The 12162-nt window shown below is 41.8% G+C and overlaps 1 protein-coding gene and 1 non-coding gene across 3 annotated transcripts in view; one reads left to right on the forward strand and one right to left on the reverse strand.

The window, feature by feature from the left end:
- The window catches only part of COL4A6 (collagen type IV alpha 6 chain), a 336867-nt gene that overhangs the window by 127075 nt on the left and 197630 nt on the right, over positions 1-12162 (reverse strand). The gene's annotated exons all lie outside the window — the stretch shown is intronic.
- Positions 8210-8316, forward strand: LOC138986533 (U6 spliceosomal RNA). Its single transcript, XR_011463348.1, has one exon. It is a non-coding gene; the product is annotated as a U6 spliceosomal RNA (small nuclear RNA).

Genomic DNA, 12162 nt, shown 5'->3' on the forward strand with positions numbered 1-12162 from the left:
ATGGTTCACGTATTGCTGAAGCCTGGCTTGGAGAATTTTGAGCATTACTTTACTAGCATGTGAGATGAGTACAATTGTGCAGTAGTTTGAGCATTCTTTGGCATTGCCTTTCTTTGGGATTGGAATGAAAATGGACCTTTTCCAGTCCTGTGGCCACTGCTGAGTTTTCCAAATTTGCTGGCATATTGAGTGCAGCACTTTCACAGCATCATCTTCAGGATTTGAAATAGCTCAACTGGAATTCCATCACCTTCACTAGCTTTGTTCATAGTGATACTTTCTAAGGCCCACTTGACTTCACATTCCAGGATGTCTGGCTCTAGGTGAGTGATCACATCATCATGATTATCTGGGTCATGAAGATCTTTTTTGTACAGTTCTTCTGTGTATTCTTGCCACCTCTTCTTAATATCTTCTGCTTCTGTTAGTTCCATACCATTTCTGTCCTTTATCAAGCCCATCTTGGCATGAAATGTTCCCTTGGTGTCTCTAATTTTCCTGAAGAGATCTCTAGTCTTTCCCATTCTGTTGTTTTCCTCTATTTCTTTGCACTGATCGCTGAGGAAGGCTTTCTTATCTCTCCTTGCTATTCTTTGAAACTCTGCATTTAGACGCTTATGTCTTTCCTTTTCTCCTTTGCTCTTTGTTTCTCTTTTTTTCACAGCTATTTGTAAGGTCTCCTAGGCAGCCATTTTGGTTTTTTGCATTTCTTTTCCATGGGGATTGTCTTGATCCCTGTCTCCTGTACAATGTCAGGAACCTCCGTCCATAGTTCATCAGGCACTCTATCTATCAGATCTAGTCCCTTAAATCTATTTCTCACTTCCACTGTATAATCATAAGGGGTTTGATTTAGGTCATACCTGAATGGTCTAGTGGTTTTCCCTACTTTCTTCAATTGAAGTCTGAATTTGGCAATAAGGAGTTCATGATCTAAGTCACAGTCAGCTCCCAGTCATGTTTTTCCTGACTGTATAGAGCTTCTCCATCTTTGGCTGCAAAGAATATAATCAATCTGATTTTGGTGTTGACCATCTGGTGATGTCCATGTGTAGAGTCTTCTCTTGTGTTATTGGAAGAGGGTGTTTGCTATGACCAGTGTGTTCTCTTGGCAAAACTCTATTAGCCTTTGCCCTGCTTCATTCCGAATTCCAAGGCCAAATTTGCCTGTTACCCCAGATGTTTCTTGACTTCCTACTTTTGCAATCCAGTCCCCTATAATGAAAAGGACACCTTTTTTGGGTGTTAGTTCTAGAAAGTCTTGTATGTCTTCATAGAACCGTTCAGCTTCAGCTTCTTCAATGTTACTGGTTGGGGCATAGACTTGGATTACTCTGATATTGAATGGTTTGCCTTGGAAACGAACAGAGATCATTCTGTCATTTTTGAGATTGCATCTAAGTACTGCATTTCAGACTCTTTTGTTGACCGTGATGGCTACTCCATTTCTTCTAAGGGATTCCTACCCACAGTAGTAGAAATAATGGTCATCCGAGTTAAATTCACCCATCCAGTCCATTTTAGTTCGCTGATTCCTAGAATGTCAACGTTCACTCTTGCCATCACTTAATTTATCATATTTCTATACAACTGCCCACTCTTCATCAAACCTAGCCTAAAACACAAGTGTAACTGCTTCTTGTTGTCTCCAGTTCCCTCTAAAAGTTCTCATATCATGTAAAACCTAAAGTAATTTGTATGCTTTTCCCCTGCTTCTCTGTCTCTCTCTCAGTGTAATTTAGACCCTGCCAAGGACACTAAGAGGATGAAGGAAAACTTTTTCTCCCCTACAAGAGCCAGTCATGGATGGGTAAGTTAAACTGATCTTTTTGCTCCTACTAATTCACAGTGAGGGCCGTCAAAGGCCTCTCACTTGAAACACAACTTTGTCTTTACAATGACTCTATCTCTTAAAAGCATCAATTACCCTAATTTTCATTTGATTATCTAAATAAAAATTTTTTAAAATGATCCTCATAAACTTTTCTTTATGGAAGTAGAAAATATTGGAATCTACATTTTATAAACATCCAGATACACACAGTAGCTCTTTGTGTAAAAAAATGAGTCAGCCACTGCAGCCAATGTTTACATAGTTCAGGAAGACCGATAAGACCAAAATAACCATAATAAATGATAGATTCTAGTGGGTAAACAAGGTTTGAGAAACAGAAGTGGTTCTGCCACCTAACATCAAGTCAAAGCAATAGACTAAGTCAGGGACAAAATCCATAGCAAAAGAGAAATGAAATCTACCTGATGAACTTCCCAAATGAGGTTCCTGCATCCTACTTCTTAAAGCAGCTATTCTTAGGGTGTTAGCTACACATTAGAACCATCCAAGTTCTACTCTAGAGAGTCTGATTTAATTGATCTGGAGTTAGACTCAAGAACTGGTGTCTCTAGGGTTTCCAAGGTGGCTCAGTGGTAAAGAATCTGCCTGCCACGCAGGAGACCCAGGTTCGATCTCTGAGTGGTGGAGATCCCCTGGAAGAGGGCATGGCCACCTACTCCAGTATTCTTGCCTGGAGAATCCTATGGACAGAGGAGTCTGGTGGGCTACAGTCCAGAGGGAGGCAAAGAGTCAGACATGACTTAGTGACTAAACAACAACAACAGTAACAACTGTTCTTATTCTCAAGTTTCCCAGGAAATGCTGATGCGCAGTCAGGGTTGAAAGCCACTGCCCTAGAGTGCATGGTTCTCCTCAGAGCTGTCATTTATTTGAGGCATTAAGAAGAGCATGTGAAGGAGACACAGACATCAAGAACAGACTTTTGGACTCAGTGGGAGAAGGAAAGGGTGGGGTGATTTGAGAGAATAGCATTGAAACATATACATTACCATATGTAAAAATATATAGCCAGTGGGAGTTTGATATATGACTCAGGGCACCCAAAACCAGTGCTCTGTGACAACCTGGAGGCATGAGGTGGGGTGGAGGTGGGAGGGGAGTTCAGAATGGAGGGGGACACATGTATATGTATGGCTGATTCATATTGATGTATGGTAAAAACCATCACAATATTATAAAGTAATTATCCTCCAATTAAAATTAATAAGTAATAGTAAATAAAAGAAGAGCTTAGGACAGTGGGTTCCAAACCTGGCTGCATATCAGCTTCCTACCGTGAAGTTTTTAAAAATACAAATTCTTGAGACCTATCCCCGTACTTCCACATTCAAAGTCTGAGGATTTGGTCCCAGGGACCTCCAGTTTAACAAGTTATTCAGACAATTCTCACGCAACCAGCCTGGCATGTCCTTGTTGGAGAAAGTACACTTGAGAACTACTGAGTTAGGTCTTCTGTATATCTGTGATGGTACAGAGCAGTGGTCCTCAACCTTGGATGCTTGGACAGCTGAATCTTACCTCCAGAGAAATCTAATTTAATTAATCTGGGGTGGACTCCGGGTGCCAGTATTTTTTAAAAAGCTTCCTGTGATTTGTGTACAATCAGGTTAAGGAGCTAATAGCCCCAAGCAAGAGCTCCAAGCCCCAAAAAAGTAGATCATTTGCTGGCAAACTTTAATGTTCGTGGCAGACATCACTAATCAATTCTGGCACTCTTTCCTGCAGAACCGAACAGTGGCCACATAATTCTATTCACTATATTGTTCTAGGCAGCTACTCTCACACATGGAGTGGGCATGAAACTACTGTTTGCCATCTTTACCTTAGATCCTGCCTGGTAGAAATAAAATAACTTATGGAGAACCCTTCAAGCTTCTGCTTCTAGTATCATACTTAAGGGTCCAGATTGCTGTTTACCAGGACATTTTTTTTTAAGTAAGAGAAGGTAGAAGCCAGAGGTGGGTGCAGTAGACAAATCCCTCATCTAGCTACCTCTACTACCAAGTGAAACACATTCAACCTCAGCTTCTGATGTAAGTAGAAAGCCTTCAGCAGAGGAATTTATTGTATTGAGCTCATGGAGGGACTCTGTATGACCTCCTAATATCAAGTGTACAGGAGTTCCCAAGTATAAAGGGAGTTCACTCAGTATTTACCTCAAATCCAAATTAGAGTTCTTGTTTGTATATCCTGATCCACATTCCATAAACATTCTACCCTTTGACAGTTGTCTTATCACAGGACTCATATGCAGCATGCTGAACTTCTGTCCCAGGCTATGGTACATGAGGGCTTCTCTGGTGGCTCAGATGGTAAGGAATCTGCCTGCAATGTGTGAGACCTGAGTTTGATCCCTGGGTTGGGAAGATCCCCTGAAAAAGGACATGACAACCCACTCCAGTGTTCTTGCCTAGAGAATTCCACAGACAGAGGAGCTTTGCAGGCTGCAGTCCATGGGCTCACAAAGAGTCAGACATGACTGAATGACAAACACACTTCATATACTTCATATGGTACGTGAGCCGACTCATTGGAAAAGACCCTGATGCTGGGAAAAATTGAGGGCTGGGGGAGAAGGGGATGACAGAGGATGAGATGGCTGGATGGCATCATTGACTCAATGGACATGAATTTGAGCAAACTCCAGGAGATAGTGAAGGACAGAGAAGCCTGGCATGCTGCAGTCCACGGGGTTGCAAAGAGTTGGACACAACTGAGCGACTGAACAACAACAACAATGGTACATGAGAGAGAGCACTTGAACTTCAGAAATGAAGCTCTTCTCTTGCTGTATTGCTTCCTGGTTTTGGAGGAGAAGAGAGGCCAAGTGGGCCAGAAGTTTCAGCAGTTTCTTCTGTACCTGATAATTAATGTGGTATGTGAGGAGGGCAGAAAGAACATAATTTTTTTTATTCTATAAGTGACTTCCTCTTAAATGCAATACCTAGAACAGTCGAATTCACAGAGTCAGAAAGTATATTGGGAGATGCCAGGGGCCAGGGGTGGGGTGGGGGGGAATAGGCATTTAGTATTTAATGGGGACAGAGTTTCAGTTTAGACAAGTGAAAAACTCAGGAGATGGATGATGGTAAGAGTTGCACAACAATGTGAATGTCCTTAGTGCCACTGAATTGTACAGTTAAATATGGTTAAAAGAGTATGTTTTATATTATGTGACTTTTACCACAATAAAAAATTTAAAAATAAATAAGTAAATAAATGTCTATATTTATGCCATTAAAAAAAAAATGGGGCCTCTTCCTGGACACTCATGGTTTGCACAAATGCAGAACAAAGAACTGTTGGAAGACAGAGCTTTTCCCATTGTTGTTGTTGCTTAGTCACTAAATTGTAAAGCACCTTTAAAGGCAACAGATTGTAACTCTCATTAGGATTGGAGAGGTAGGTGCACACTGAACCTACCAAGGAACCAGAAGTCTACAAATGAGGAAAGCCTTAGGGGAGGCAAGTAGCCTGGAATTAAGGGAAAGAAGAGGGCTTTAGAATTAGAATAATATTGAGCGGCTCTGTGATTTATTATCTGTGTGACTCTAGGCAAAATTACTTAACCTCTCTTAGCCTCAGCTCTCTCATCTGCAAAATGAGGGATTAAATGAATACCTTCCTCATAGACTAGTGGAAAAGATTAAATTACATAATGGTAGCTTTCTATAAGGCCTCTTAGAACATATCAGTGCCTGGCAAACAGTAATTATCAATGAATGGTAGCTAATATTATTATTAGCCTGGCCAATAGGCTTCAGAGTGACTTGGGAGGAGCTTTAAAAATACAGATTCCTGGGCTACACGCTAGATCTAAAGAATCAGAATTGGGCTTGCCTTTGGGAATTAGCAAATTTGGCAAGCACTCTGGGTGATTCTGCTTCACATTCAGTTTAAGAGTCACTGCTCTATGTTCCCAGGTGGCACTAGTGATAAAGAAACTTCCTGCCAATGCTGGAGATGTAACAGACATGGGTTCAATCCCTGGGTAGGAAAGAGCTCTCAGAGGAGGGCATGGCAACCCACTCCAGTATTCTTGCCTGGAGAATCCCATGGACAGAGGAGCCTGGTGGGCTACAGTCCATAGTGTCACAGAGTTGGAGATCACTGAAGCGACTTAGCACACACAGCATGATCTATCCAATAGGGCCAATTATATCTAGCTTGTTTATCTTACAAAATATCCAATTAATTCGTATGGAGAAAATTATGTAGTACTTGAGACAAACAACACTGCAAAATTTCTAAATGGTATTAACCAACACCATTTAAATGATAGGAAAGGAAATGGGAGTGAATTTCAGGATTCCAGGTTCAGGGGGAATCCCCAAACACAGGGCACATTCTCTGCCGTCATTTCTTCCTTCATATATAAGTTGCCTAAGACTTAACAAAGGTATGTTTTGACTGGACTCTACAAAGATGCCAACATTGTTTTTAATTAGTATTTGTGTGTGTGTGTATACTGTAGGGCTTCTCTGGTGGCTCAGATGGCAAAGAATCCACCTGCAATGCAGGAGACACAGGTTGGGAAAATTCCCTGGAGAAGGGAATGGCAACTCACTCCAGTATTCTTGCTTGGAGAATCCCATGGACAGAGGAGCCTGACAGGCTACAGTCCATGGGGTCTCAAAGAGCCAGACATGACTGAGCAACTAAACAACAACAATCATTATAACTACCATCTAGCAGGAACTGAAAATATCAGAATGGTTGCTGAGGATAGTACTATAAACTGTTTGTGTATTTGCCAAATTAATATGTTGAAACCTACTTCCTCAGTGTGATGGTATTTGGAGGTGGGGCCTTTGGGAGGTGATTTGGGCATGAAGGTGGAGCCCTTATGAGTGGGATTCAGTTCAGTTCAGTTTAGTCGCTCAGTCATTCTGACACTTTGTGACCCCATGGACTGTACAGTCTGTGGAATTCTCCAGGCCACTGGAGTGGGTAGCCTTTCCCTTCTCCAGAGGATCTTCCCAACCCAGGGATCGAACCCAGGTCTCCTGCATTGCAGGTAGATTCTTTTACTAGCTGAGCCACGAGGGAAGCCGTTTATCATCTAAGCCACCAGGAAAGCCCATAGCAGCTTTAAAAGACTAAGACAGATGGTGGGGAAGGGTGGAGAATGGTGCTGGAATGTGGAGAGGAAGACAGGGCCATCAGATCATGATGACTCACAGTGCTATACGATGAAGAGTTTGGACCTTATTCTTAGGATAGTGGGAAACCATTGAAGGGGTGTCCAATAAGGAAGGCAATAAAACACAGATACTACATGTAATAGAGGACAAAATGACCAGTAATTTGGGGCACAAGGGTATGACTCAGAACTGCATACTATAGAGGCAAAGGTGAGCTGCTATGGCTGGGGAGGCTATTGTTGAAAGTAGGCATGAACTGGACCTTATCTATAGGAGAGACTTGGGGTTCATAAGGTCCCCCATTTTGGATGGAGGAAAACACCTGAATGGAGTGGAAAGCTCACAATGAACATAGTCATGTGGGAAGATGGAGCATGAAGGATTCATCCTCTTTCCTTGGTGGAAATAACTGTTTTGTTGCTGATATTTTTATGTTGGAAGACTGTAACAATAGAATACAGGAAAGTCACTTTGTAGGATGGGTGAATGAGTGAAAGAAGAGATTTTGGACTTCCAAATCCAAAGCAATCTGAAAAAAAGGATTAGAGGAAGAGTGGAGTTTGTAATGGCCCAAAACACTCTGTTTTACAAATGAACAGAAAACTAGGTATTCCTCAGTCAAGAAACAGGAAGATGTTGAGAACCACCTTCCTGTTAAGTATAGGTTTTGAAATGGGAAGACATAATGAAAATAGCCTGAGAGCTCCACAAAGACAGATCCTTTATTTATGCTGTTCATCGAAGAGGCCTTAGTGGGGACTTCCTTGATGATGTGGTGGCCAAGACTCCTTGTTCCCAATGCAGGGGACCTGGGCTCAATCCCTAGTCAGGGAACTAGATCCCACATGCTGCAACTAAGATCCTGCATGCTTCAGCGAAGACCCAGCATCACCAAATAAATTAAAAAATAATTTTTACAAATGAGGCCTTAGCATTTAGCATGCATGAGTGTGTGCTCAGTCATGTCTGACTTTGCAACCCCATGGACTATAGCCCACCAGGGTCTTCTCTCCATGAGATTCTCCAGGCAAGAATGTTGGAGTGGGTTGCCATGCCCTTCTCCAAGGGATCTTCCCAACCCATGGATCAAACCCATGTCTCCTTCATCTCCAGCATTGCAGGCAGATTCTTTACCACTGAGCCACAGGAAAGCCCAGAATTTAGCATACTGCCTGGCAAATGGTAGGAACTTAGTAAATATGGTGCTTCTGTGCTCACTGCAGTAGTACCTATACTATATTTGGAATGATACAGATAAGACTAGCATGGCCTCCAAGCAAGGATGACATGTAAATTTGTGAAGTGTTTAAAAAAAATTGTGCTTCTAAGTCCAGAGCCAGATATTAAGTATAAATTCTGTGTCTATGGTACTTGAAATTATGAAGGGACTAGGTTTCCTATAAGCACAGTTGCAGGACAGGGAGGGGGGGTGGTGGTGGTGGTGGTGATGGTTAGGGGATACAATTTGTTGTTTGTCTTCAACTTAGCTCAATGTCTACAATAGTTTCTTATTACTGCTGTAACAAATTACCACAATCCTGGTAGCTTATCAACACAAGTTTATTATTCTGGGTCAGAAGTCTTGAAAATGTCTCACTGAGCTAAAATCAGTGTTGGCAGAATGGTATTCCTTTCTGGAGGCTCTGGGGTAAAATCCATTCCTTTGCCTTTCTAGATTCTAGATGCTGCCTGCATTCCTTTGTTTATGGCCCCTTCCTTCTATCTTTAAAGCCAGCAACTTGGGTCAAGTCTTTCTTACCTCATATCACTCTGACATTCTCCCTTCAGCCTCCCTCCTTCCACTTGTAAAGACCTTTGTGATTACATCCCAGGGAATCCAGGATAATCTTCCCATCTCAAGGTCAACTGATGAGCAACATTACTACCATCTGCAAGCTTCATTTCCCCCTGGCATATAACATAGCATGTTCACGTGTTCCAGGGATTAGGATGTGGACATCTTTGGGGGGGCATTATTCTGCCTACTACGAACTTGCACCAATAAAGCTGGTAAATGGACTCTACTGAGCTTTCTTTCAAGCCCAGAGCATATAAATTAGTTAACACAATTGTTGTTTAGTCGCTAAGTCGTGTCTGACTCTTTTGCAACCCCATGGAATATAGCGTGCCAGGCTCTGTCCATGGGATTCTCTAGGCAAGAATACTGGAGTGGGTTGACATTTCCTTCTCCAGGGGATCTTCTCAACCCAGGGATCACACCCCATCTCCTGCATTGGCAGGTGGATTCTTCACAACTGAGCCACCCGGGAAGTCCTACTTAACACAATACATTGGCCATATAGTAGAAGCTCCCTTGTATATATAACACTCACTTGCATAACAAGTACTTGATTGATTAGAGTGAAGAATCATATAAAGTTATACTTATGGTCCTTAAGCACTTTATTTCAACCTAAAACACACAAATGCATATTCATTCAGCCATCTGGTGATGTGACGTAAGCAAGGTGCTTTTTCTGAGCGTGGGTCCTTTGGCTGAAATTTCTGACTCTTTCTTGCATAAACTACATCCCTAATACATCCCATTTGCTTTCCAGCTTCATGGTTTTTTTTCCCCTAACAATAGAGAGGTTTTTAAAAGTAACTTTTCTTTATCAAGTCTTTCCAAAGAACTGAACTTCATTCACGTGGAAACAGTGGCCTTCCTTTTGTATTCATAGTCCATAAATTTACGTTAAGTTATCTAATTATATTAGCAAGTACAACTGGCAAAAATGGGTTTGGTGACAAAACAACTAAATCTTTTTTTTTTTTTCCAGATCAAGCTAAATATATTTGTGACCTTATATGACAGAAATGATATTTAATTCACTGGCTATAGGGCAGTATGTTCCATGAACGGTGCCAGCTGATAATGAAAACAACTTGGTAAGCATCAACTTGACACATGAGAGCAGAAGTGTATGGGTCGACCGAAGGGTGACTTACTGCCCATAATCTTTCTTTGTGCTCTGAGCATTGGTCAGTATATATTTCAGTAGAAAGGAAAAGCATCAACTCAATCTACCATATTGGTTAAGTAGATGTTAGTGATGGGAGCTTTTACTATATTTAAGAGTTTACTAAAAAAGGGACACTTGGGGGTTCCCTGGTGGTCCACTGGTTAGGACTCTGTGCTTTCAGTACTGAGGGCATAAGTTTAATCCCTGGTCAGGAAACTAAAATCCCACAAACTGTGTGGCATGGCCAAAAAAAGAAAAAGAAGCACTCAAGAGGTATATCACAGTCTCAATGTACTCTTGTACTGAATTCCTTCTTGAAAATGCCCCCATCCAAAATGTGCATCAGCTAGTGTTAACAATGGTTAGTATTTATTTAGTGCTTATAATGGTGCCATGAGCTTTAGAAACATTATTTAATCCTCATGACAACCATACGAAGTAGGCCGGATTATGCCCATTTTCTAGATGAGATAATTAAGCATTAAGAAATTCACTAAATGTCACACATCAGAAGACATTCAAGCCCAAGTAGTCTGGCTCAAGATCCCACACTTACTAATATTATACTCTGTGGTCAATGATTAGACAAGCCAGTCAGGAAGCATAACATATGGTGCCACCCTACCAGCCACCTCTTGCTTTCTGTTAATATTCCAATGGTGGCCTGTACCAACGAGGGAGGCAAAATATCTATGGCAGGACTTCCCTGGTGGTCCAGTGGTTAGGTATCCATTAGACAATGCAGGAGACACGGGTTTGATCCCTGGTTTGGGAACTAAGATCCCGCATGTTGTGGAGCAACCAAGCCCCTACGCCAGGACTACCGAAGCCCGTGCACCCTAAAGCCCATGCTCCACAACAAAAGAAGCCACCACCATGAGAAGCCTGTATACTGCAACTAGAGTGGTCCCCATTCATCACAACTAGAGAAAAGCCTGCACACAGCAATGAAGACCCAGCACAGCCAATAAATAAAAAATAATTAATTAAAAAATATATCTATGGCAATGCTCCTAACCAGACTTCTTTGCTTCTTTCTCTCTCTAGCACTGACCCAGCAAGATAAACAGGGACCACAAGAGGATATGTACCTAGTTTCTTTATGAGTAGCAGCATTTTTTTTTTTTCAAACTTGTCCTTATTTACTTCTTTCTGGGTTTAGCTATCATCTGTGAAGGCTCAAGGACAACCATCATTCCCTCTTGGTTCTACCACTATAGAGGCTACTCACTTACCTTCTGCCTCCAGAAATTACTGCAAGTAATCTGTCTTCCAGTCTTCCATGGAAGTATGGGAAAAGAGATCAGACTCTGCCTCGTTGCTCTGGCTAAGGCATGTTAGCCCTTAGAATCAAAAGAGATTAGATGGAGCCTCACTGAATGGTATAGCCAGACAGCCATATCAACCAGCTGTGGAAGTTAGGCTGCAAATGTTTTAAAAAAATGATAAAAGAGAACCATGCTAAGGAAAAGGAAGAGGCTTTCAGAGACTGGAGTCATGGAGACCTCTGTCTAGAAGGTTCATATAAGGCAAACACATTGCCAGTGCATGTTGGTCAGCAACCCCGAGGAGGAGAATTTGTCAGATGGTACCTTCTACCTTTACTATGCCAGAAGCCATAGTTAGCAGTGCAAGTGCCACAGACACAGGGTTGCCATGGAGACTCACACCTGAAAAAAAATCTTGCAGGCTGTATCAAAGATACCAGCTCACATCTCTTTAGGCTGGCTCTGAGCAGCTCAGATGAAAATTCTACCCAGACCAGATTGGGCAGGATGGGGCAGAGTCACGATTTGAGGGCAACCAAAAACTCTACAAAGGCAGTCAGGTAAGGGCTAGCCTGAACCCGTTAACATCTAAGTGAAGCTCAGAGTTAGTAAAAACCATGTTGACAGATTTCAGACACTTATAATCCTCCCATTCTTCAAAGAACCATGGTATATTGAGGTTTGATGTCACTCTGGTTCAACTAACATGGGATGTTTAGTTTAAAGATCTAATATTTTAAATTAATTTTTAGTATTTTTATTAAAAATGGAGAGATTGGTATGTCTGTTTCAGGGATGGGAGAATTTGTGTCTATGTATTTCAATAGAGGAACTTCATCCATCCTTCACCCCCAAACAGGTCCAAATGGAAGAGTAGATGGTGATGACTGTGAAGGAGGCAAATTCCAGGGGCATAAGAGAGAAGAGAAAAT

The sequence above is a fragment of the Bos mutus genome, chromosome X (genome assembly GCF_027580195.1).
Source record: "Bos mutus isolate GX-2022 chromosome X, NWIPB_WYAK_1.1, whole genome shotgun sequence".
Classification (NCBI taxonomy): domain Eukaryota; kingdom Metazoa; phylum Chordata; class Mammalia; order Artiodactyla; family Bovidae; genus Bos; species Bos mutus.